Source organism: Sceloporus occidentalis, unplaced genomic scaffold, assembly GCF_023333645.1.
Source record: "Sceloporus occidentalis isolate IW3139 unplaced genomic scaffold, rSceOcc1.0.p SCAF_51, whole genome shotgun sequence".
Lineage (NCBI taxonomy): Eukaryota > Metazoa > Chordata > Lepidosauria > Squamata > Phrynosomatidae > Sceloporus > Sceloporus occidentalis.
Genome location: NW_028317031.1, coordinates 1,149,167 through 1,173,732, shown reverse-complemented (window position 1 = coordinate 1,173,732; position 24,566 = coordinate 1,149,167). Strand labels below are relative to the sequence as shown.

Genomic DNA, 24,566 nt, shown 5'->3' with positions numbered 1-24,566 from the left:
CAATCCTCCTCCAGCAAAGTCCAGGCTTCACTGCCTCTTAAAAAGAAAACAGTGTCCAAAATGTGAGTACAAAATCGTGTGCCAAAGAATAGTGACGGCCAAGCCGTGAATTTGAAAGCCATGAATTCCAAAAGGGGGACAAATTAATTGGCACTCGTGAAAACGAAGTGAATATATAAATTAAGAAAAATAATTTAGGGACAGGCCATTGCTGGCCTGCCAGATTCAAAAATAAAGTCTTAACCCCAGGACCAGAAGGTACCTGGGGAAAAGGTAGTGCTGGTAGGCCGCCAGTGAGAACGTGCGCTCACCGTGTGCAGTGGCGTGCAATACCACACACGGTGACTCCAGCATTTCTGCCAGGGCAATTCCACCTCGGGCTCCATTTGCTATCCCGAACCCTAAGGCCAGAGGATCAGCATAGTCCCCCCCTTCCCAAAGAGGAACTACACTTGATCTTAGCCAAAAGGCCGAGAAGCGATTCTATTCTATGGAATGCCCTACAGTGATGCCTCATCATACATTCTCTTAGACTTCAGACCTTCAAAAATCTTTAAATAATAACCTTAGGAAAGCCTATCAAGTCAATGGTCCACCTTACACTAACTCACCTTTCCTAGTGTCACTACTTAAGTCAGTCTGTCTGTCTTTTTGTCTAGTAATATCATTTATTTAAACAATGTTTACATTGAGATATAGTTATCCACTGAACCTTTTGCACACAACCACAAGGGATTCTGGATAGATGCATGTAAATAAGATTAACAATTATAATTTTATACATGGATGCCTTGAAAGTAACTGCCCACTGTACAAGACAGCCTTAATACAAAAATCAGGTAAAAAGTATAACAGCCAGATCCACCACTCATTGACAACCATTTCATCCTTAATGGAGCTAATCAACACAAGGTTGTAATACTGGCATAATACTTGCGCTTGGGGAAGCCAAGAAATACCATTACATAAGTTATGGTGGGTAAAGGTGATGGAAAACCCTTCCACTGAAATTAAGGGGGTAGTATAAGCATTATTAAACACTCATCTACAGACACCAGACAAGCCAGAAGGCTTGTTTTTCCCTCTGAAAATGGTGCTACCACAACCACAGGGCCGGACTGGCCCACCGGGATACCGGGAAATTTCCCGGTGGGCCGGCAGGTCTGTGGGCTGGGCGGCCGGCAGACTAACCCTGAAGACAGCCGCTGAGCGGCTGCAAATGGCATTGAAGGCCTCCCTCGGCGCCAGGGGCGGGCTGGGCAGGGGGGCAATTGTCCCCCAGGCTGCCCGAAATCTAATCAAAGCGGCCGCTGGGTGCTGATGCAGCCGGCCGGCATCAGCACCCAGCAGCCGTGTGCGATGGCCGTCTAGTGATGGGAGCAGCGTGAGGGGTGAAAGCTCCGCCCCCTCGCACTGACCTTTCACCCCTCACGCTGCTCCCATCACTATGCGGCCATCAGACTGCTGGGAATGTAATCTAAACGGCCGATGCTTGCTGATGCCACCGGCCGGCTCTGCTTTAATACTTTTTTTTTTACTTTATATGGCAAGCCGATCCAGCTTACCATATAAATAAAAAAAAAGTGTTAAAGTAGCTCCGGCCGGCGGCATCAGCACGCATCGGCCGTTTAGATTACATTCCCAGCAGTCTGATGGCTGCACAGTGATGGGAGCAGCGTGAGGGGTGAAAGCTCCGCCCCCTCGCACTCAGACTGCTGCAGCACCGGATGTCAGGTCAGTGACTTCCTGTCAGCATAGAGGAGAACAGTGTGCAGCTACCAGAGGACGGAAGTCAAGAGAAGTAGAAGGTGAGTAAACCAATGTATTTTTTGTACTGTATAATATTTTTTTGTATTTGTTAAAAACAAAAAAAAATCGGCATGTGTGTGTATGTAAGTGTGTCCCCCTATATGCCACTCTGCCTCCAGAAATGCCTTATACCCCCCTATATGCCACTCTGTCCCATGATATGCCTTTTAACCCCCTATATGCCAGAGTGGCATATAGGGGTATAAGGCATTTCTGGATGCAGAGTGACATATAGGGGGTCAAAAGGCATATCTGGAGGCAGAGTGGCATAAAGGGAGTTAAAAGGGATGTCATGGGGCAGAGGGGCATATAGGAGGGTATAAAGCATATCGGGGAGGCAGAGTGGCATATAGGGGGCATAAGGCTTTTCTGGAGGCAGAGTGCCCCATGATATGCCTTTTAACCCCCTTTATGCCACTCTGCCTCCATAAATGCCTTATACCCCCCTATATGCCACTCTGTCCCATGATATGCCTTTTAACCCTCTATATGGCAGAGTGGCATATAGGGGGTTAGAAGGCATATCACGGGGCAGAGGGGCATATAGGAGGGTTGAGGCATATCAGGGAGGCAGAGTGGCATATGGGGGGTATAAGGCATTTCTGGAGGCAGAGTGACATAGGGAGTAAAAGGCATTTCTGGAGGCAGAGTGGCATATAGGAGGGTAAAAAAGCATATCGGGGAGGCAGAGTGGCATATAGGGGGGCATAAGGCTTTTCTGGAGGCAGAATGCCCCATGATATGCCTTTTAACCCCCTTTATGCCACTCTGCCTCCAGGAATGCCTTATACCCACTATATGCCACTCTGTCCCATGATATGCCTTTTAACCCCCTATATGGCAGAGTGGCATATAGGGGGTATAAGGCATTTCTGGAGGCAGAGTGGCATATAGGGGGTTAGAAGGCATATCAGGGGGGGCAGAGTGGCAAGCCTGGGGGCAGAGGTGCATAACTCGGGAGTAGGTTGTCAAATGAAAGGATATAAAAACCAAACATGTCTCAATCATAGCTTTTATTAAATATGGATACATAAAATAGTCTACATGAATTAATAAAGAAATAAAAGTTTCTTACCAGAATATCGTGAAGAATAATGTGATCAGTGTTTTGTTCCACTGAATAAAATGGAACTTTTTCATCTAAAAATGTTCGCAGTAGCAAATGTTTTGATCCCATTATGTGTAATGTATTTCATTTATTAGGGCCTTTTAACACTTTTGCTTCTGGCATTTTAATACAAATAATGAGATAAAAAGAATGGCGAATAGTGTGACGCGGGTATGTATAAGGGGTGCGTGTGGGTATAAGAGCTTGACCGTGAGATAAACTATATGGGGCTGGTCTCCAAATTTTTCCAGGGCTGCTTTTCAGTCCCAGTCCGGCCCTGCACAACCACAAGGGATTCTGGGTAGGTGCATGCAAATAAGCTCAACAATTATCACCTTTTGCCTCTATATCCACTTTATACATGGATCCCTTGGGAGTAACTGCCAGCTGTTCAAGACAGCCTTTAGACAAAATTCAGGTAAGAGGAGCAGTAGCCAGATCACCCCTCATGGACAGCTTTTTTTTTTTTTCCTATGGGGGCCTGCCCAGATCCTGCCAGAAAGCCAGGACCCAGCAGTTCCCCCTTTAAGTTGAAGGGTTTTCCATCACCTTTACCTACCATAACTTATGTAATGGTATTTCTTGGCTACCCCAAGCCTCAAGTATTAAGTCAGTATCTCAACCTCATGCTGACAAGTTCCAGTAAGGGCAAAATAGCTGTCCATGAGTGGTGATCTGGCTACTGCATCTCCTACCCAAGTTTTGCTTAAAGGCTGTCCTGTACAGCGGGAACCTACTCTCAAGGGATCCGTGTATAAAGTGGGTATAGAGGCAAAAGGTGATAATTGTTGAGCTTATTTGCATGTACCTACCCAGAATCCCTTGTGGTTGTGGCATCACCATGAGATTCCTGAGGGAAAAACAAACTTTCTAGCTTCTCTGGTGTCTGTAGATGAGTGTTTAATAATGCTTATACTATCCGTAAAATTTAAGTGGAAGGGTTTTCCATCACCTTTACCCACCATAACTTATGTAATGGTATTTCTTGGCTACCCCAAGCCTAAAGTATTAAGCAAGTATCACAACCTCATGCTGACAAGTCATATTAAGGATGAAACAGTTAGGCTTTATCATTATTTTACAAAATAAAATATCAGGACTTTGTATCAGAAGTCTGCATAGTTCAAGGGGGACTGCTGAGCCCTGGCATTTTGGCAGGATCTGCGTAGTCCACCATAGCAGTTCAAGGGGGACTGCTGGGCCCTGACCTTCTGGTGGGATCTGGGCAGTCCCTCACAGAAAAAAAAAAAAAAAAAAAAGCTGTCCATGAGTGGTGATCTGGCTATTGCACCTCTTACCTGAGTTTTGTCTGAAGGCTGTCTTCTCCAGCGGGTAATTATTTTTCAAAGGATCCATGTATAAAGTGGATATAGAGGCAAAGGTGATAATTGTTAACCTTATTTGCATGCACCTACCCAGAATCCCTTGTGGTTGTGGCAGCACCATGAGATTTCTGAGGGGAAAACCAAGCCTTCTGGTGTCTGTGATGTTTCTACTACCCCTTTAATTTAAGTTGAGGGGTTTTCCATCACCTTTACCCACCGTAACTTATGAAATGATATCTCTTGATATTATGTTATTACCGCCTTCTGTAATGTTACAGTTGATTAATACTTCTTTCAGTGTTATTCAATATTCTGTTAAATAATCTTTTTTCCATTTTCTAAAACCCTGGAAGGTTTGAATGTGTAAATTTCATTGTAGCTAATGACTGTCATATACAAGAAAAATAATTAGCTAGCTAGTTTGAAAGGTTTCTGCACCAACACCAATTTGTTTAGAAAGAGGACCGGAAAAACCACCGTACATTTGGCTTTGCATAGTTTTCATTTCGTTTGCCCATGTAAATGTGGTATTTTGATTTATCTTCTAATAGCACCAGTTTATGGCTGTACTTTACATCAAATTCCTTTGGGTATGTGGAAATGAAAGGACCTTTTTTACAGGGTTATGAATAATAAATAAGTAAATAAATCTCAAACTGACAGAATTAATGGGTAACAGTTGGGGTAAGAGTTTTTCCAGGCTTCAGCATCACATACAATACAATTTAAGCCAGGCTGCCTCTAGCAGTAACCATAAAAAAATCCATGAAAAGTATAGGCGATCCTTTCATTGGCCGCCCTTTCCCATAAAATAACATAAAAAAGGGCAGGTAATCCTCTAATTGTTCACCCTTCTCAATAGAATAGTATGGAAAGGGTAGGTGTCAGGAACCAATATTTCGCTGCCTGAACCATGGCTTTTTTAATACCTGTGGTGTTTACATCTGCAACCACTAGTGGCCACCCTCCACCCTCTGGAGCACTCAGAACTCAGGTGTGCCTTGTTACCTGGGTTGAGCCCTAGTCTACATCCAGCTGGGCCTTATTACCTGGATTACCCTGCCTTTATGAACCTGCCCTGCCCTTTAGTCAGGGCCTTTGTATTGAAGTCTATGGACCTTCCTGCTGTGGCTCTGCACCTGTGCTGTTCCTGGTTCCCTGCTTTTGTGTCCTTCCAAGTGGACTCCCTGCTATTGTGTCCTTCCAAGTGGACTCCCTGCTATTGTGTCCTTCCAAGTGGACTCCCTGCTATTGTGTCCTTCCAAGTGGACTCCCTGCTACTGTGTCCTTCCAAGTGGACTCCCTGCTACTGTGTCCTTCCAAGTGGACTCCCTGCTACTGTGTCCTTCCAAGTGGACTCCCTGCTACTGTGTCCTTCCAAGTGGACTCCCTGCTACTGTGTCCTTCCAAGTGGACTCCTTGCTACTGTGTCCTTCCAAGTGGGCTGTGTGCCTTTCGTACCCTTCCAAGCGGGCTGTGTGCCTTTCGTACCCTTCCAAGCGGGCTGTGTGCCTTTCGTACCCTTCCAAGCGGGCTGTGTGCCTTTCGTACCCTTCCAAGCGGGCTGTGTGCCTTTCGTACCCTTCCAAGCGGGCTGTGTGCCTTTCGTACCCTTCCAAGCGGGCTGTGTGCCTTTTGTACCCTTCCAAGCGGGCTGTGTGCCTTTTGTACCCTTCCAAGCGGGCTGTGTGCCTTTTGTACCCTTCCAAGCGGGCTGTGTGCCTTTTGTGCCCTTCCAAGCGGGCTCTCTGTCTGTCGTGCCCTTCCAAGCGGGCTCCCTGCCAAAAGACTTATTACCTGTATTTTATTTTGCCATACGTCCGGTTACTTGCTTAGACTATTACCCTTATTTGCTGGTTCTGTTATATACATAAAATACACTGCATTACCTGGATTTTTGTTGGTAGTGTCTTTGTTTGCATAATCATGCACCCTGGGTTACATACTGAACCCCAAGTATCCCCTGCGCATGGGCTCCTACCCGACCTGATCACCCGAGTCCTGACAGAATACAAAGGCCCTCACAAGGAGTCAGCGGGGTTACTTTCAGTCATCAAAATGATAGGAGAATGCTTGCTTGAACTGTGCAAATCATTAATGCAAATCTGGGACTCCAACTCCAATCACTCTCATGAAGACCATTCACCTACACCTGCTACATCACCTGAGAAATCCAACAAGCCTGTTACCAGTGTTAAAAAGGAATCTCCTAGGAAATCTAGGAAACGTGAACCCCTTACCACAACCGAATTACAACAAAGGCGTGATGAGGAATCTTGCTTTTACTGTGGCAAAAAGGGACACTGGATCACCCAATGTCCTCTGAAACCTCTTAAACCCTCTGTACCGATTGAGCAGTCTACGTCACAACCACAGAGCTCTGCTAAAAGGGGAAGTAGCTTTATTCCCCAGGATAGTGAACCCATGGAGTATATACCAACCCTGGTGATTCCTGGTGCTTCTCAAACTCCGGTGGATGTCCAGCTGAAGCCTGATGATTGTTCTGTGATGGAATGCAGCGTCTGTGATCCTACAGTCTGTGGCAGTGTGGGTTGCTCCCATATGGATGAACTTCCTATTGCTTTCTGTTCAGCCGTGATTGCAACTCCTATCACTGCTACCTCAGCAAAGTGTGATACACCAGAGACTACCATAGCCCCTAGTATCACCTCTGGACTGATAGCAAAGATACATGACCCTATTCCATCTCTGAGGAAGAAGGGGCCTTCCATCAGTGCTTCCCATACCAAGCCTGCTTCTCCCGTTTTGACCCAGTGCAGTTCTGGTACTACCCCCCTGCTCCCAGTAGTGCCCTGGGTACAGGGCAGCTATGTGACCCCTGGTACATGGAAAGAGAAAGCACTGAATCATACCTTCTCATCAACTTCTTCAGCATCCAGTCCTAATTTGACCTACGATTGCACCACAGATAACCTTTCCTTTGATTGTGTTATTACCTCTAATGGCAATATAATCAGAAAGGAAGACCTGGAGATCTGTGAACAAGCTTTACCGAAAAAGAAGAAGAAGAAGAAGAAGAAATCACGTTAAGTACACCCTTCTGCTCAGTTTATTAAAGGTGTACAGATTTTGTTCAGTCTGTTCGCGTTCAGTGACCGCTCCTTGGGGAGGGGGTACTGTCAGGAACCAATATTTCGCTGCCTGAACCATGGCTTTTTTAATACCTGTGGTGTTTACATCTGCAACCACTAGTGGCCACCCTCCACCCTCTGGAGCACTCAGAACTCAGGTGTGCCTTGTTACCTGGGTTGAGCCCTAGTCTACATCCAGCTGGGCCTTATTACCTGGATTACCCTGCCTTTATGAACCTGCCCTGCCCTTTAGTCAGGGCCTTTGTATTGAAGTCTATGGACCTTCCTGCTGTGGCTCTGCACCTGTGCTGTTCCTGGTTCCCTGCTTTTGTGTCCTTCCAAGTGGACTCCCTGCTATTGTGTCCTTCCAAGTGGACTCCCTGCTATTGTGTCCTTCCAAGTGGACTCCCTGCTATTGTGTCCTTCCAAGTGGACTCCCTGCTACTGTGTCCTTCCAAGTGGACTCCCTGCTACTGTGTCCTTCCAAGTGGACTCCCTGCTACTGTGTCCTTCCAAGTGGACTCCCTGCTACTGTGTCCTTCCAAGTGGACTCCCTGCTACTGTGTCCTTCCAAGTGGACTCCTTGCTACTGTGTCCTTCCAAGTGGGCTGTGTGCCTTTCGTACCCTTCCAAGCGGGCTGTGTGCCTTTCGTACCCTTCCAAGCGGGCTGTGTGCCTTTCGTACCCTTCCAAGCGGGCTGTGTGCCTTTCGTACCCTTCCAAGCGGGCTGTGTGCCTTTCGTACCCTTCCAAGCGGGCTGTGTGCCTTTTGTACCCTTCCAAGCGGGCTGTGTGCCTTTTGTACCCTTCCAAGCGGGCTGTGTGCCTTTTGTACCCTTCCAAGCGGGCTGTGTGCCTTTTGTGCCCTTCCAAGCGGGCTCTCTGTCTGTCGTGCCCTTCCAAGCGGGCTCCCTGCCAAAAGACTTATTACCTGTATTTTATTTTGCCATACGTCCGGTTACTTGCTTAGACTATTACCCTTATTTGCTGGTTCTGTTATATACATAAAATACACTGCATTACCTGGATTTTTGTTGGTAGTGTCTTTGTTTGCATAATCATGCACCCTGGGTTACATACTGAACCCCAAGTATCCCCTGCGCATGGGCTCCTACCCGACCTGATCACCCGAGTCCTGACAGTAGGTGAACCTCTCATTGGCTGGTCTTTTTCATAGAATTACATGGAGATGGTAAGCGATCCTCTAATTGTTCGCTTTTCTCTATAGTATAACATGAAAATTGCATGCACTTCATTCATTGATTGCCCTTTCCCATACTGTAACATGGAAAGGGACTTCACACATTGGTTCATTTGTTGCCACTCCCCATATATCACATCGGTCACATTGTCTTAAACACACCACCCAACTGTTCATTGGTTAGATTATTTGAATAATCTGTGCTCATTGGTTGACTTTTCTGCATACTGAATTCCCCTGATTAGCAAACAAAAAGCACACGCTATGAGTGCTTTCAATAAATTTATATAGTTAAGGTAAAACCGGGGCATCTACAGTTTCCCATTAAAGATGGTAAATGCAAAACAGAAAGAATGTTTCTTTGAAGCTAATAAATATGCATCACAATTACAGCTGATGTATTAATGGTAAAATACAGATCGCTAAGCACTTTAACAATACTCTCTCTCTTTCTAAATTGCAATTTACTATGTTCTAGCAATAATATTCTTTTATTGGTTTGCATGTAGTAAGGGTGCTCCAAACAGGCTCTACATGAAGGGTATCTTGATACATTTAAGAACTTAGTGATACTTTAGATTTTAGCAAAATACACTGATTTCCCCGGGATAATTGTAGCTTTTAGAAAGGCTAGTGAGCTGAAATATTGCCCTCTGCTCTGAGAAATTTACCATTTTGTTCAGTTTATTGAGTCAAAAACAGGTTTTCCTACCTTTCCAGGCTCTACATTCTAGTGATCGTATATCTATTTTTCTTCTAATAAAATGTGGTTGTTTTTTTACATGCATGTGAGCCAACTTTTTTTAACAGCCGTCTATTATACTGTTATTATTTTGCGCAGTGAAGAGACACTGCCTTTGTTGATAGCATGTAGACATGCTTATTATAATTATTACTGTTGTGTAGAACGCATCTACTTCACAGTTTAAAATTTTGTGTTGTGACTGGTCTAAATGAGGCTGAAATACAGGAAAATGAGGAAATAAAATAACATAGCGGAAATCATTAGATATGCAGCTTTTATAGTTAAAAATTATAAGAGGATACTATTAAATCAAACACTGATTAAGATACTTTAAAAAATAATATAGCCAGATGAATCACATCAAATAAGGTTATAACTGTGTGTAGGTATTTTTTCCAGTTTGGTATACAAAATAATTCCCTTACAAATAATTACATATAACAAATGGGTATGTTATTTATAATGGGCTGTTGGGGTGCAAACTGGTAAAAGTGGTGTAACTGCCATAGCAACCAATAGCCTGGCTTTGTGCCACTTTGACCCCTAATATAAATCCTACTTTTTAAGACTGTATAATAAAATATTCCTATTTTGGTTAATTTCTAATTAATTTTTATTTTGGTAAAAGTACCATATTTTAGTTGATTGTCTCACTAATAAAAATATAATATATATTAAATGCAATTGTATGGTCAGCTTTCTTTCATTTGTCATAAAGAACATGGGAAGATAAATAATTGTAATTAAATACAATGTCATAAAATTACCTAGCTGCATTTATGAAAAGGCTGGCAGAGTTCTGAGGCCATCTCTGATGATAATGGGGTTCCTAATTGGCCAACTAGCCCAGTTGTACCTGCCGCCAGAAGTCATGTCAGGGAAACCAGCAAACGCCCAGTAGGCTGATACCAGATCGCTCAACTACCTTTAGTGACTCTCGTGAGGCAGACTTGGTCCTGCATGAGGTCACAGGCTGGATACACATGGCTTCACTCTTCACAAGTGTAGGAGCAGGCATGTCCACACTCATCAATATAAATTGATCCTACCAGATCCATATCAATGGACCTGGTAGGGTGAATTTAAATTCCCAGTCCAGCCTAACCACCAAGATTCCTCCCTTTTTCACATAGATGCCAGGTGTCATGTATATGCACAATAATGAGGAGCCAAATTATAGCTGCTGTGGACCCTTAAGGTAGCCTTGGGCCCAAGCCTGCTGCCTCTTTTTCCCCATGTTAAACACGGCACTGCAGAGGTCAATTGATAATACTTTATTCTAAGCTTGAGACAGATTCTAGGGTTTCTGCGTCAAGCAATATTTTTGAAACACAAAAGAGTACCTAATAATTAACATTTTAAAAGTGATTTACATAATTTGGTCATGCTATCTATTTAAAATTTAATTAAAAGCTTTTATATTCTACAAATATGTGACAAGTTTGCATTAATGAGCCACTAAAACTAACAACATGTAATTTGCATGAAATGGCCTTTTTTAGTATTAGAAGAAAAAAATGTTAATTGCAGAATATTTGGCTTTAAAATTATTTTGTATTTGCAAGGGTGCAACAGTGTACACTATTCAAATTGTTAAAACCACTGTTCAAACTACCTGATTAATCTACTTTTAACAATATACACCATTGTATTCAACATGAGAAGGTAGGTATTTTGCAAAAAATATATTTTTTTCTGTATTTTGTATAAGTGAAGGTTCTGATGAAATTATTTCTCTGACACTCAATGAGTTAAATGCAGAAGACAGATCATACACATAAGCAGACTATCAAAGATGTGCTTACTTGTGTCTTGTAGTCTTAATTGTCTCATTTGCTTGTGAAAAAGAATCTAGAAGACTGAAATGCTGACATTAAACATTAAAGTTTGGCACAAGTGTCTGACAATTTGAATAATTAAACATCATTATAGCCACACGCCATTTACATAACATTCTATAGTTTTTCATGAACCATTAAAATCACTTATTTCCCTTCTATATAGTTCCCATGGCATGAAGGAAAAAGTAATGACACTACTAGAAAAATTGATGGTTTTCACTAGAGAATATTAATTTATCTGACCTTTGTTTAATGGTCTTTATCTAAATGTATTCATTGGGAGATTAATTTGTCCTTTTGAGTGCCTTTTGTAAAGGGCAGACTAGGGTGGGTGACAGGTAAGCTGATTGCTTTCCAACTCCCCTCTCCAAGACAGAGTTACTTTAAACGGTTGTGACCAGTAGGATAGACCAATTATCAACCACAGAAGACTAAGAAGTCGATATTGAACCTCTGTAGAACTGTAGAACCTCTTGTAAAGCAAAGGTATAAAACTTTAATTTAGCAAAAGAGTATCATTGGCAACAGGTGGTAGGTCCAACTTAGTGGCCCAATAATAAAAGACCTCAAACACACATTGCCAGGAAGTAAGTTATAGAAACCCTATAAAGTAAAGTTAAACTAGAAACTACAGGTGGCTTTACAAGGGCATACAAGTAAAACACATAAAGATAATTCAATGGACCAAACTCTTCAAATCAAAGCAGCTGGGGCAAAAAGGCAATTGCCCTTTTATCCTTACTCTGTAAAGCACCAAAGGCCATTTTATGATTTTTAACTTAAGTGCTCCGCCATTTCTAAGCCAAGTGACATGCCGGAATCCCTGTTGGCGGTAGTAATTCTTTTATCAAATCAATAACCAAAGTCACTGAATGGTCCAAATATCTTACCTTTGTTTAGCAAGTAGCTCATGTTATATTTCCTACAAAACACCAGGTTTAAAGCATAGGAGAGACATGATTGCTGAAAAAACAAGACCTTGTGTTGTATAGTGATCTTAAGTCATGAAGATACTATCCTTTACATGCATGTATAATGCCTTCTCCTAAGACCAAAAAACTTGATTAACTTGTGGCATTCTAAAGTAAAATAAAATAGGTTTGTCTTGTTTTCTATTATCATGTGTTATGACCCAACAAAGGATGGTAGTATAATGATTCATCAAAGTAATAAGACAGACTTGGGTAACTAACTGAGTGACCCAGTATGTCATCACATTGATTTCAAAAGGAAGAGCTCATTAAGGGCTTTAACAGCTTTTAAAGCTAAAGTAACGGCCAAATTAAACATGGCAACAGAGTTTCAACTGTTCAAAACAGTTTGAAATGCAGCAAAGCTTGGAGGTACTTACAACAAATAAAATTAACTGAGAACATGAGAACTGATGTACAAGAAAAAGCTTTAGCAGCTTGGCTATGAAAGCTGTAATTGGGAACTTTTTGGTGATGAAAGACTTACAGAAGGGGCTTGTGAGGATCGTCTTACCAGAAGGAATCCGGGATGCAGGAAAGGAACACGCTTGCTCAGTACAGGACACGCACAAGGGGCCTGAGGTGGATAACAGGGCACTTGGCGGTGTTGCTGTAAGCACGGGTGATCAGGACAGCGCCGTTAAGCAGACCAGGGTCAGGATACCGGAGGTTCTCAGAGTCGTTAGGAAAGCCAGGGTCAGGATACCAGAAATACACAGGAGCCGAATGGAAAGCCGAGGTCAGGATGCCAGAGATACACAAGTCGTAAGAATAGCCAGGGTCAGGATTCCAGAAGTTCACGATAGCCGTTGAGCAGACCAGGGTCAGGATACCAGCAATAGTAACAAGATACAGGGAAAATACGAGGGGCTCAAAAGGTACGGAAGCACCAGTACAACTGAGCACTGGTGGATAGGTTTGAGAAGTTTAAATAGCCCGGGGGGGCGTTCCCCGGCTTCCCTGACGTAACCCTGCCCACCGTCGCCATAGCGACGCAGCGGAATCCAGGCGGCGGTCAGCCGCATAAATATTCATGAAGCGGCCGCGTGTGCGAGCGGCTGCTTCATGTAGCAGGGAACGGTGCCGGTGTTTCTGCCGGGAGGATGGAGAGGAACTTCCCCGCGTCTGCCAGGTAAGTGCCTTACAGGATCCCCCCGCAAGACGCGACCTCTGGGGGCGTGGAGAACCCGGCTTGAGAGGATGCAGCTTGTGGAATCTGCGAACACAGACGGGGGCATGCACCTGATCTGCCGGTTCCCAGGTTCTTTCTTCTGGGCTATACCCCTTCCAGTGTATCAGGTATTCCAAGTGTCCACGATGGATCCTGGAGTCAACAATCTTTTGTACCACATATTCCTCCACCCCATTGATGACAACAGGAGCAGGTGGAGGAGGTACACGGCCAGGAAAGGGGTTAGCTACCCATGGCTTGACTAGAGATACGTGGAACACGGGATGAACCCGACATGTAGCGGGCAGTTTCAGCTGCACTGTTACTGGATTGATGATCCTGGTGATGACATAAGGACCGATAAACTTGGGTCCTAATTTTTTCGATGGCACCTGCAGGCGCAGGTTACTTGTGGACAACCAGACTTTGTCACCGCAATGGTAGGTTGGTGGGCTGGATCTATGACGATCTGCATATAATTTGTATGTTTTACGAGCCTTGATCAGGTTCTCTTTCAGGGTCCGAAATTGTCTGGCGAGAGCGGTGACTCGGTCCGTAATTCCAGGAACCGTAGGTCCGGTGGGTAGGCCCGGAATCATGGTAGGATGGTAGCCGTAATTAGCAAAAAATGGTGACATTTGTATGGAACGTTGTTTTTGGTTGTTGTAGGTAAACTCCGCAGAGGGGAGGAACTGGAGCCAGTCAGTCTGGAGGTGAGTGGTGTAACATCTCAAATATTGTTCCAATATTTGGTTTAAACGTTCTGTTTGACCGTTGGTTTGAGGATGGAAGGCTGTGGACAGCGTGGGACGAATGTGCAGATCTCGACAGAAGATCTTCCAGAAGCGTGATGTAAATTGTACCCCCCGGTCAGAAGTGATGGTCTGTGGTAGTCCATGGAGCCGAAAAACGGTATTCAGGAACAAGGTGGCTGTGGTCGCTGCTGAGGGAATACCAATGGTGGGAATAAAATGTGCCATCTTAGTAAATCTGTCTACCACCACCATTATTGTGTCGTGTTTCTTTGAGGGTGGTAGATCCACAATAAAGTCCATAGAAATTTTCGACCAGGGGGCCGATGGGATAGGTAACGGGCGGAGGAGGCCTACCGGTTTTTTGCGTGTGGTCTTGGTTCGGGCACAGGTGGTACACGAGCGGACAAACGAGGTAACGTCTCGATCCAGTGAAGGCCACCAAAAATGACGTCGGACGAGATCTAGGGTCTTCTTAATGCCCCCATGTCCAGAAAGGAGGGAGTCATGACAGGTTTGTAATACCCTTAGACGGGCCGGTCGTGGTACAAATATCATGTTACGGTAGTAGAGAAGATTCCTGGTACGACGGATAGGAGGATGAGTTCTTGGTATTGGCACGCCGCGGGATGAAGTACGGATGTAGTCCATAAGGGGTGGTTGGTGAGTGAGAAACAAATTGGATGGGAGAATGGTATCGGACTGACTCTTAGGGTGATATGAAGTAACTGGTATTCGGGACAAGGCATCTGCTTTAATATTTCGGGATCCAGGGCGGTAGGTGATGTGTAAATTAAATCTTGTAAAGAAGAGAGCCCACCTTGCCTGTCTCGGGCACAACCTACGTGCAGAACGGAGATACTCGAGGTTCCGATGGTCGGTATAAACCGTCACGGGGTGTATGGTACCTTCAAGAAGATGACGCCAAGCTTCTAGTGCCTGCTTGATGGCCAACAATTCTCTATCCCCCACAACGTAGTTCATTTCCGAAGGGGTGAGTTTGCGAGAGTAATAGGCTACTGGGTGTAGACTCTGTTTTTCTCCATGTCTCTGAGATAAGATTGCCCCTACGGCTACATCCGAAGCGTCTACCTCCACATAAAAGGGTTCAGCAACGTTAGGTTGGATGAGAATAGGAGCCGTGGTAAAATACCGTTTCAAGATGTCAAATGCCTTCTGAGCGTCAGGTGACCATGCGAAATGAGAGGACTGGCGAGTAAGTCTCGTGATGGGTGCGATGACATGAGAGAAATTTCGAATGAATTTGCGATAGTAATTCGCGAAGCCGATGAAGCGTTGGATCGCTTTTTTATCAGAGGGTATCGGCCATTCCAATATTGCTGACACTTTCTTAGGATCCATTTGTAGACTCCCCGGCGTGATAATGAACCCCAGGAATTCTACTCGGGAGGATTCGAATTGGCATTTCTCTAGTTTAGCATAGAGATGATGTGAGCGTAGGCGTTTGAGGACCAGTTTAACCTGGTACCGATGTTCAGACAAGGTTGATGAGAAAATGAGGATGTCATCCAAATAGACTACCAGGAAGATGTCAAGGTAGTCCCGGAACACGTCATTTAGGAAATGTTGAAAAGTCGCGGGAGCGTTACATAAACCGAAAGGCATTACGAGGTACTCAAAGTGTCCATAGCGACTTCGAAAGGCGGTCTTCCACTCGTCTCCCTCCCGTATGCGAACTAGATTGTAAGCCCCCCGGAGATCAATTTTAGTGAAGATGTGTGCATCTTTCAGTCGGTCCAGAAGTTCAGGAATAAGGGGCAACGGATATCTGTTCTTTATAGTGATTTTGTTTAATTCACGATAGTCGATGCAAGGGCGTAAACTGCCATCTTTTTTTTCCACAAAGAAGATTCCTGCACCGGCGGGGGAGGTAGACGGACGAATAAAACCCTTGGCTAAATTTTCTTGGATATAGTCTTTGAGGTAACGTAGTTCAGGTTCCGACAATGGAAATATTCTGCCAAAGGGAATGGGAGCTCCTGGGAGAAGATCGACAGGACAATCATAAGTCCTTTGGGGAGGAAGAGAGTCGGCTCCCTTCTTATCGAACACGTCGCTGAATTCTGCATATTGCTTGGGGAGACGTAGGACCGGAGAAGAGGATGAATCGTCAGGGAGTAGCAGGAGTGATTGGCGATTGGAGAGACAACGAGTGTGACAAAAAAAAGATTGGAAAGAGAGGGTGCCTGTGGCCCAGTTTATCGTAGGATTATGAAGCCTCAGCCAGGATAGTCCGAGAATAATTGGGAACATAGGTGATGGGATCAAGTCAAAGTTCAGATGTTCCATATGATTATTTCCCAGTAGTACCTGGAGTCGTGGTGTTTCTTGGGTGATGGGTCCAGAGGATAGCGGAGTGCCATCTACCACTTGGATATGTATTGGAGCTGCTTTGGTCAATGTTGGTATGTGCAATTGCTTGGCAAAGTCTTGATCCATAAAGCAGCTACTGGCACCGGAGTCAATGATGGCAGACACGGTAGTAGAATTACTGGTCCACTGCAGAAACAAAGGAATGGAAAGGTGAGGAGACCCGTCTCTAGGAAAGGAACTCAAGCAAACTGTAGTATGTGTGGGCTTACCCTTAGGAGGGCGTCGAGGACAGGAGTGGATCAGATGACCGGGTTCACCACAGTATAGGCACAGATTGTTTCTCCGACGACGGGTTTTCTCAGCTTCGGATAGTGGGCCGCGTGCCAATCCGATCTGCATCGGTTCTTCCGGAGGGGGCATGATCGCTGGTAACTGGAGAGGAGGAAGGGTAGGAGCCGTAGGAGCAGTATGAGCCACAGGAGGGAAGTGGCGTCTTGGGGCAGGAACGGCTGAAGCAGCGCGTTCCAGGCGTCTTTCCCGAAACCTGCGGTCAAGCTGGATAGTCAGATATATTAAATCCTCTAATGAATTGGGGATACCCACACGGGCCAGTTCATCCTTTAAGCTCTCGGATAAACCCAGACGGAATTGGTCCAGAAGTGCTGGTTCGTTCCATGTACTTTCAAAAGCCAGGCTCCGGAATTCTGTGACGTATTCCTCCACAGGCCTTTTGCCTTGGTGTAACGCACGTAAGGCTGCTTGTGCAGAGGTGGAACGAAACGGGTCATCAAACAAGGTATCCATAGCATGACTGAAATCAGCCCAGGAGTTCAGGACGGAGTTATTAGTGTGAAGCAAATGATGGGCCCACAGTTGGGGTTCACCAGAGAGCAGGGAGATCACAGTTCGTACTTTAACATGGTCAGAGGCGTACGTTCTAGGTTGTAGTGAGAACAGGATCTGGCAGGATGTCATGAATGTGCGATAACGCGTTCTGTCCCCAGAGAAACGTTCAGGTAAAGGCACCTTAGGTTCAGGAGCCGTAGCACCGATTTCCTCCATCACCGGGGGCGGAGCTGTTCCCGAAGGGGATCCCCCGGAGGCAGGTAGATTTGTCTGGAGTTCCTGAAGTTGACGCTGCATGTGTGCGTGGCTAGTTTGGAGGTCTTGAAGAGAACGAGTAAGGGAGGCAATTTGTCCCGTGAGAGCCGAGAGTGCGTCAGCAATTCCTGCGGATTCCATGTTTTTGGCTCAGTTGTTCTGTGAGGATCGTCTTACCAGAAGGAATCCGGGATGCAGGAAAGGAACACGCTTGCTCAGTACAGGACACGCACAAGGGGCCTGAGGTGGATAACAGGGCACTTGGCGGTGTTGCTGTAAGCACGGGTGATCAGGACAGCGCCGTTAAGCAGACCAGGGTCAGGATACCGGAGGTTCTCAGAGTCGTTAGGAAAGCCAGGGTCAGGATACCAGAAATACACAGGAGCCGAATGGAAAGCCGAGGTCAGGATGCCAGAGATACACAAGTCGTAAGAATAGCCAGGGTCAGGATTCCAGAAGTTCACGATAGCCGTTGAGCAGACCAGGGTCAGGATACCAGCAATAGTAACAAGATACAGGGAAAATACGAGGGGCTCAAAAGGTACGGAAGCACCAGTACAACTGAGCACTGGTGGATAGGTTTGAGAAGTTTAAATAGCCCGGGGGGGCGTTCCCCGGCTTCCCTGACGTAACCCTGCCCACCGTCGCCATAGCGACGCAGCGGAATCCAGGCGGCGGTCAGCCGCATAAATATTCATGAAGCGGCCGCGCGTGCGAGCGGCTGCTTCATGTAGCAGGGAACGGTGCCGGCGTTTCTGCCGGGAGGATGGAGAGGAACTTCCCCGCGTCTGCCAGGTAAGTGCCTTACAGGGCTATTGAAATCCCAGAGAATTTCCTTTGTGATGGGCGTTTTGTGGAGAAATTATGTGGCACCTCCTTTTACGCCTGAAGATGCACTGCTGTTCTTGGACCATTCAATGGTTTGCCCAAGAAAAGGTTGATACAAAGATGTACTTAAGTCCTGGAAGGTAACACTGTTGTCACATAACCAATGTATAATGATATAAGGAACAATGAATAGGAACAAGGAGGAAAAGAAGAACCATACCATTCTCCAAATTACTTTAAAGACCGTTCTAATAGAAGCACAGTGACATGAAGAGTACTTCATGGTGTAAGCAAGACCAGACTAACAATGGGCAGTTGTCCCAGGACCAAGAGCGTCAAGGGGCCCCAATTTTCTGTTTACTTGCATTTTAAGTGTAATTTATGTATGTGTCTAAACATGTCCAAGGGAGAGACAGTCAGGTACAAAACTCGAAGTCATATCTAAGCGCTCCTTATCTTAAGGGGGCACAGCGCTATTATTGTACCATATATTACACAGTTCCTACACCCATGATTTCAACATTTGGTTTTGTAACATTAAACTTTTGTAAAGTTTAAAAAAACAAACTAGTCATTCTTTAAGGATAAACAGGATTTTGTCAAGATTTAATATTAAACTTTTTATGTTTTATCTGCATAAAGCACCCACAAAGGTTTTTTTAAGTACATCTGTCTTTTGGGGCAATGTTGTTCTTTTACATGTTGCTCTATATTTGTTAGCATAATGATATGTTCAAAACCCAAATGAGTATAAATGCATGTAAAATATAGGTTTCGTGAAAAATCAGATTTTGATTTTGTTTTTCGTCAATCTTGCATTTTAATTTTAAGTGCCACTTGAGAATATATTTTATGTCCTCAGGGAAACACTGCTTGATGTTAAATTAACTATAAAAAAGAAACTGTTGAGGAAAGATCAGGCAATGAAACGTGTTTGATTTAAAGTAAAATAGTACCGACAAACATGTTTATTAGCATAATCCTTGCATGCTAACATGAAGTACAATGCTGTAAGAGGTTAACACTGTGGTACCATATTACAGAAACAGTGAAAAACTTAAACAAGAAAAGCTAAGAAAGTGGGATTGTAACAGTTTTCACCTTTTCATAATACTCATTTATTTATATAGCGCCATCATATTATGCATGGGTAAGCAGCACCCATGTAATATATCTATAAGCTTTTTCCATTATCTAATAAGACCCAGGGGCTGTCCACAATGGGCAATTCTTTCCCGGGCCCCATACATGGGTACTGGCTGTATCCCCCTATGGCCAGAGCCAGACTGGGAATGAAAAGAAGCCCAGGGAATATCTGGACACCAGCCCCATATATTTTATTGTGTGGTCGAGCTCTTGTGCCCACATGCCATACCCCTTATACATCCCTATCTGAGTCACACTATTTGCCATCCAAATAGCTATAAATAATATATTAAATTGTCTCTTAATGAAAACAGAATACCACATTATTATTAAATCCCAGGAACCAAAATTCTTAAAAGGAACAGAGTCCCGACCCTTCAATTTCACAAGCAACATGTCCCACAGTGCTGCTTTTGCCCCCAAACAATTGTGAATCCCACTTGTGCCACCTTTGTCATATTTACCTCCAAACAGCCTGCCTGTGTCATCTTTCCCCCAAACAGCCTGCCTGTGCTATTTCTGCCCCCAAACAGCCTGTCTGTGCCATTTCTGCCCCCAAACAGCCTGCCTGTGCCATTTTTGCCCCAAAGAGCCTGCCGATTACATTTTTGTTCCAAACAGCCCTTTTGCACCATTTTTGCCCCACATACATCTATGTGCCATTTTTGCCTCCAAACACACTGCCTGTGTCATCTTTGCCCCATCCAAACACTTATACATCAATGCTAACACACAAAAACTCACACATCCATGCTAACACACACTTATACATTCATTTACTCATTCATTCACTTATTTATTCACTTGTTTATTCACTCATTTAGACTCCCTCCAGTACCCCTTTCCTCATGCGCAGCCTTCTCTTTTTATAATTTTTATAATTTAAGCCACAGCTACATTGGATCCTTCAGCAGGAAATCCAAAGATTTTTCACACTAACCCCCCCCCCTTTGTACTTTTGGTAAACCCACATTTGTTGATTCTCATCAACATTCTTGTGGAGGTTCATAAGAATTGCAGTCTACAAATCCACAAAAATATTTTTGTTAACAGTGCACCTAAAACACCACAATCAGTGATCCCTGCATTTTTAGAGAAAAAAATAGTGTGCAGTGTGCTGGAGGTTTGCAACAGTCTGAATTAACCGGGAGGGCAGCTTTGCTGTAAGAGAAATTGTGAAGCATATGTTAAGAATCGCATATAATGTGTTTCATGGCTGAGTGCATTTGCTCTTAAATCTGTTCTTTATTTATTGCCAACAAACTAAAGCTCATTTTGGCTTATTTTCATTGATATTGTTACTCTCCTGCTGTCATATGCAATGTGCGGAATTCTGCAGAAACCTTCCATATGCACTGGCCCCTTTTCCCACCCCTCCGGCTATACGCCATGCAGGGAATGTGTTCAGCCGAACTCATCTCCATGCACGTGATATACTTACCAGCAGTCAGCTCATGCTCCGATGGAAGTGCTGCCACTCATAGGAAGCTTAAAGCAGCCAATCAGTGGCAAGAATCCTTGGATCATGGCAGACTGCTTCTACATAAGTGCTCTATATATTTTTTATTTTGTTTTTTTAAAGTAGTCACAGAGTACTGCCCCTTTTAATTTGACACATCACAGAGATAAATCCCCAAAACAGCGCACATGTATAAAATCCTTTTAAAATATAGTGGCTCATCACCAACCAGGAGCTTCTGGGACAACATTGCTTAGGCGACTACTTCATGGATATCATAGTATTGAAAAAAGGGCTGCTTCAATTATTCATCTGGCAATAATTCTGTTTAGTTGTCATGCCAACCAGCATCCCAATATCCAGTTGCTTGAGGGACCTTAATCGAAGAAGCTTTGGAATAATCCAGCTTTTTGGCCTCATAAAGTTTAAGGGCGGATATCTGTGTATTAACTTGTTCTACCTTGGAATAATGTTTTATTTGCGGACATAATTCTGTTGAAAATCCCTCTCCGTGCTAAGTAACTCTTAATAGTCTAAATAAATTATCAGTTCCTGATATTGCTTTATTAAACTGTCAGCTCTCTGGAGAATTTTGCACAAGTTTGAACCTTCTAAGGTCATTTAAACACGCTGCTTTAGCATTTCTTTGGTTCTTTTTCTCGTATCTAGAGACACGATTTCAAGTAGACAGAGCATACAAAAATGTGGCACGGTTACACAAGACTGATTCTAGTGTACAAAGCCAGGGGTAGATAGACATGCCAAGACAATGATTTGGGATATCTGATCATTACACCAAAAGAGAGCTTCATGACATTGCATTTTAAAAACATAGAACATTAGTATGTCGTTGCTCCCCCCTTTGCAGCCATAACAGCTTCTACTCTTCTTGGAAGGCTTTCCACAAGATATTGAAATGTTTCTTGTGAATTGTTGCCCATTCATCCAGTAGAGCTTTTGTGAGGTCAGGCACTGATGTTGGACGAGAAGGCCTGGCTCTTCCGTTCCAATTCATCTCAAAGGTGTTCGATGAGGTTGAGGTCAGGGCTCTATGGGGCTAGTCGAGTTCTTCTTCACCAAACTCATCAAACCATGTCTTCATGGACCTTGCTTTGCACACTGGGGGCACAGTCATGCCGTAAATGTCATCTCCTGTCCTGTTTGGTTGTTAATTAACAGTTTTTAAAATCATTGTGAAATGTTTTATAACTGGTATATAGAACAGTAATTCGGTCAGAAGGTTAGATCGGTGACCTCAATACCCAAAATATATTGGTAATCACAACAGACTAGGTGAAATGATTTACTACAAATATTTTAAAAACTATGGTATGATTTGTTAAAATATATTATCAGAACATTATAGGAAGCTTTTTGTATGAATTGTTGATTAATAGTAAGCTTATTTTTGGTGACAGAGGCTCTTAAAATGGATATTCTCAGCATGGGTTTCAGCCTTTGATTCTGATAACCCTATTCTCACTGTGCAATAAAACCTGGAATAACGAAACAGCAACGGCAAATTATGTGAATTACAGCCTCATTTTAATCCCAGGTATGGAAAAATTTATATCCAGTTGATAAGTATGTAAATGAATGTAATTTGTTCTTTTATAATTTTGAATATTCAGAAATCAATCTGTATTTTGGCAACCTTACACAAAGAACCTTAAAGCCGGCCGTTAAACTAACATGCTTAGACCAAATTAGAACACTGTAACCTTATAAAGCTTCATTTTTTGTAGGTTGGGGATATAAAGCAGGATGTTTTTTGGCTTTATTCGTTAAATGTAATTACAGCTGGCAACTAACACTGGGTCTGAAATAATAATAACAAAGCTGAAAATGGGGTGCAAACCCAATAGTGAGTTTGATTTACAAACATATCTTTGTATCCATAAACCACCATAATCTAGACTGAGATAACTAAGGTGCTCTTAAAGGTACATTCTAGTGTCCCAGACAGCCTCAGGGGTGGGCTGACACCATGGAAGGAGAGCGATTTCCCCAGGGCCGGTCCAATCAATGGGAATCAATGGGAGCACTTTCTGCACATGTGTATGTGTAATTTATTGGTCGTTTCATTGGCACCCCAAACACTGTGTTTAAATTCTTGTTAGTTGAGTGCTTCTCATTTTGTATTTTTTTGGTTATATGTTTAGGTTCTAACCATACCTGAGGACACCTCCAACCACACAGGAGTCTCATTAATGGTGTTTAGAGAGGGCTATACGTTGCAGTAAAGTCTCCGTGGATTTAAAGTAATGTAATACCATGGATTCAGCTCCATGATCAGCCAAAGCTCAACAAACTTAGTCCATATAGAGGAGCCAGATGCTGCTGCGCAAATGCAGGGTCATGTGACGTGTATCAAGTGATGCAGCCAAGTGCCCTCCTCCTGGCAGCTTATACTACAAAACCCTGCAGCCTTCGCCTCTTCAAACATCTCTTGAACATTGACTTTCTGCGGTTTGGTACCATTAGAGAGATCAAGTCCAGTTCTGCATCGCAGATCCACCTGCTATACTGTTATATGACAATTTTCTTTTCTTCATCTTCTGCCTCGCTGTGTGACTCCATTTGCTTCCTATACACTCCTAAATTAAACTTCTAACCTATACAGCCCTCAAGAGCTCTCCTATGCAAATACACTCCCAACCGCCCTCTTCATTTTTCCAATGACTCATTTTCTTGCTTTACAACTTTTCTGGAGTTTCCTACCCCGTTCCTTCAGACTTTACTCCTAATGTCCTCAACCAGCATGCCAAAGAAGCCATTTGCCCTGTTCACGTGGAAGATCAACACAATTCTCCATATCACCCTTGCTACAATCAACTCATCCTCACTTAATTAGTCCTCTCCTAATGTCTCTCTTCCCCCTCACTGATCAAATAGATTGTAAGCTCACAAGAGCAGCATCATTTTCTTCTCATGTAACAGTATGTTTATTGTCTGTTACATTTTTTAAATTGTCTTATTTACTTTCACTGTACCCTATTGTGCTATGGAAATGCTAACACTATATAAATATATATAAATACATTTCATGTAGGTGTTTTAAAATGACAATCATGAATGCTGTGCAGTGCTTATTATTGCATGGTGTTAGCATGTGTGTGAGCATATAATGTTAGTTACTTTATGGCAGTAGAATGTGCACGTGTTAAAGTATTTTGTTTGTGTGTATGACCTTATGGTGTTAGCATGTGTGACTGTATGCTGTTACCATCTATATGTTCATGTTACTGAATCATGTGCTAGAGTGTCAGGGGTCCGCCTAGGGTTAGTGGTACTACCGAGAGGAGAGAGGTAGTGTGTGTATGTATAAGACTGAGGGTGTAAGTATGCGCATGTGTTTTAGTTACAGGGAAATGCGGAAGAAATCATGCGCCCAGGAGCCATTAACCCTAGGCTCCCCACTGTAATAGAAAAAATATTTCAAAGAAGTGTTTGGACATTGAGTGGACTAGGAAGGTACGTTTTCAATGCTGTATTTGGTTACAAAAGTGTTAAAGTCAGCAAAGTAGTTATCACATTACTAAATAGTTCTCGAAACCTTTTCGTATAAGTTAATTGTTACTCCTATAAATACTGTATGCTTATTTTCTTTATATTTTAAAGTTGTTATTTTGTAAATATAAACATATTACTCAATGTTACACAATATCTCATTTACCATGTTA

General features: G+C 43.5%; 1 non-coding gene across 1 annotated transcript; it reads right to left on the bottom strand.

The window, feature by feature from the left end:
* Positions 1-300: 300 nt before the first annotated feature.
* On the bottom strand, positions 301-482 carry LOC149288403 (U2 spliceosomal RNA). Its single transcript, XR_016277403.1, has one exon. It is a non-coding gene; the product is annotated as a U2 spliceosomal RNA (small nuclear RNA).
* Positions 483-24,566: the final 24,084 nt, after the last annotated feature.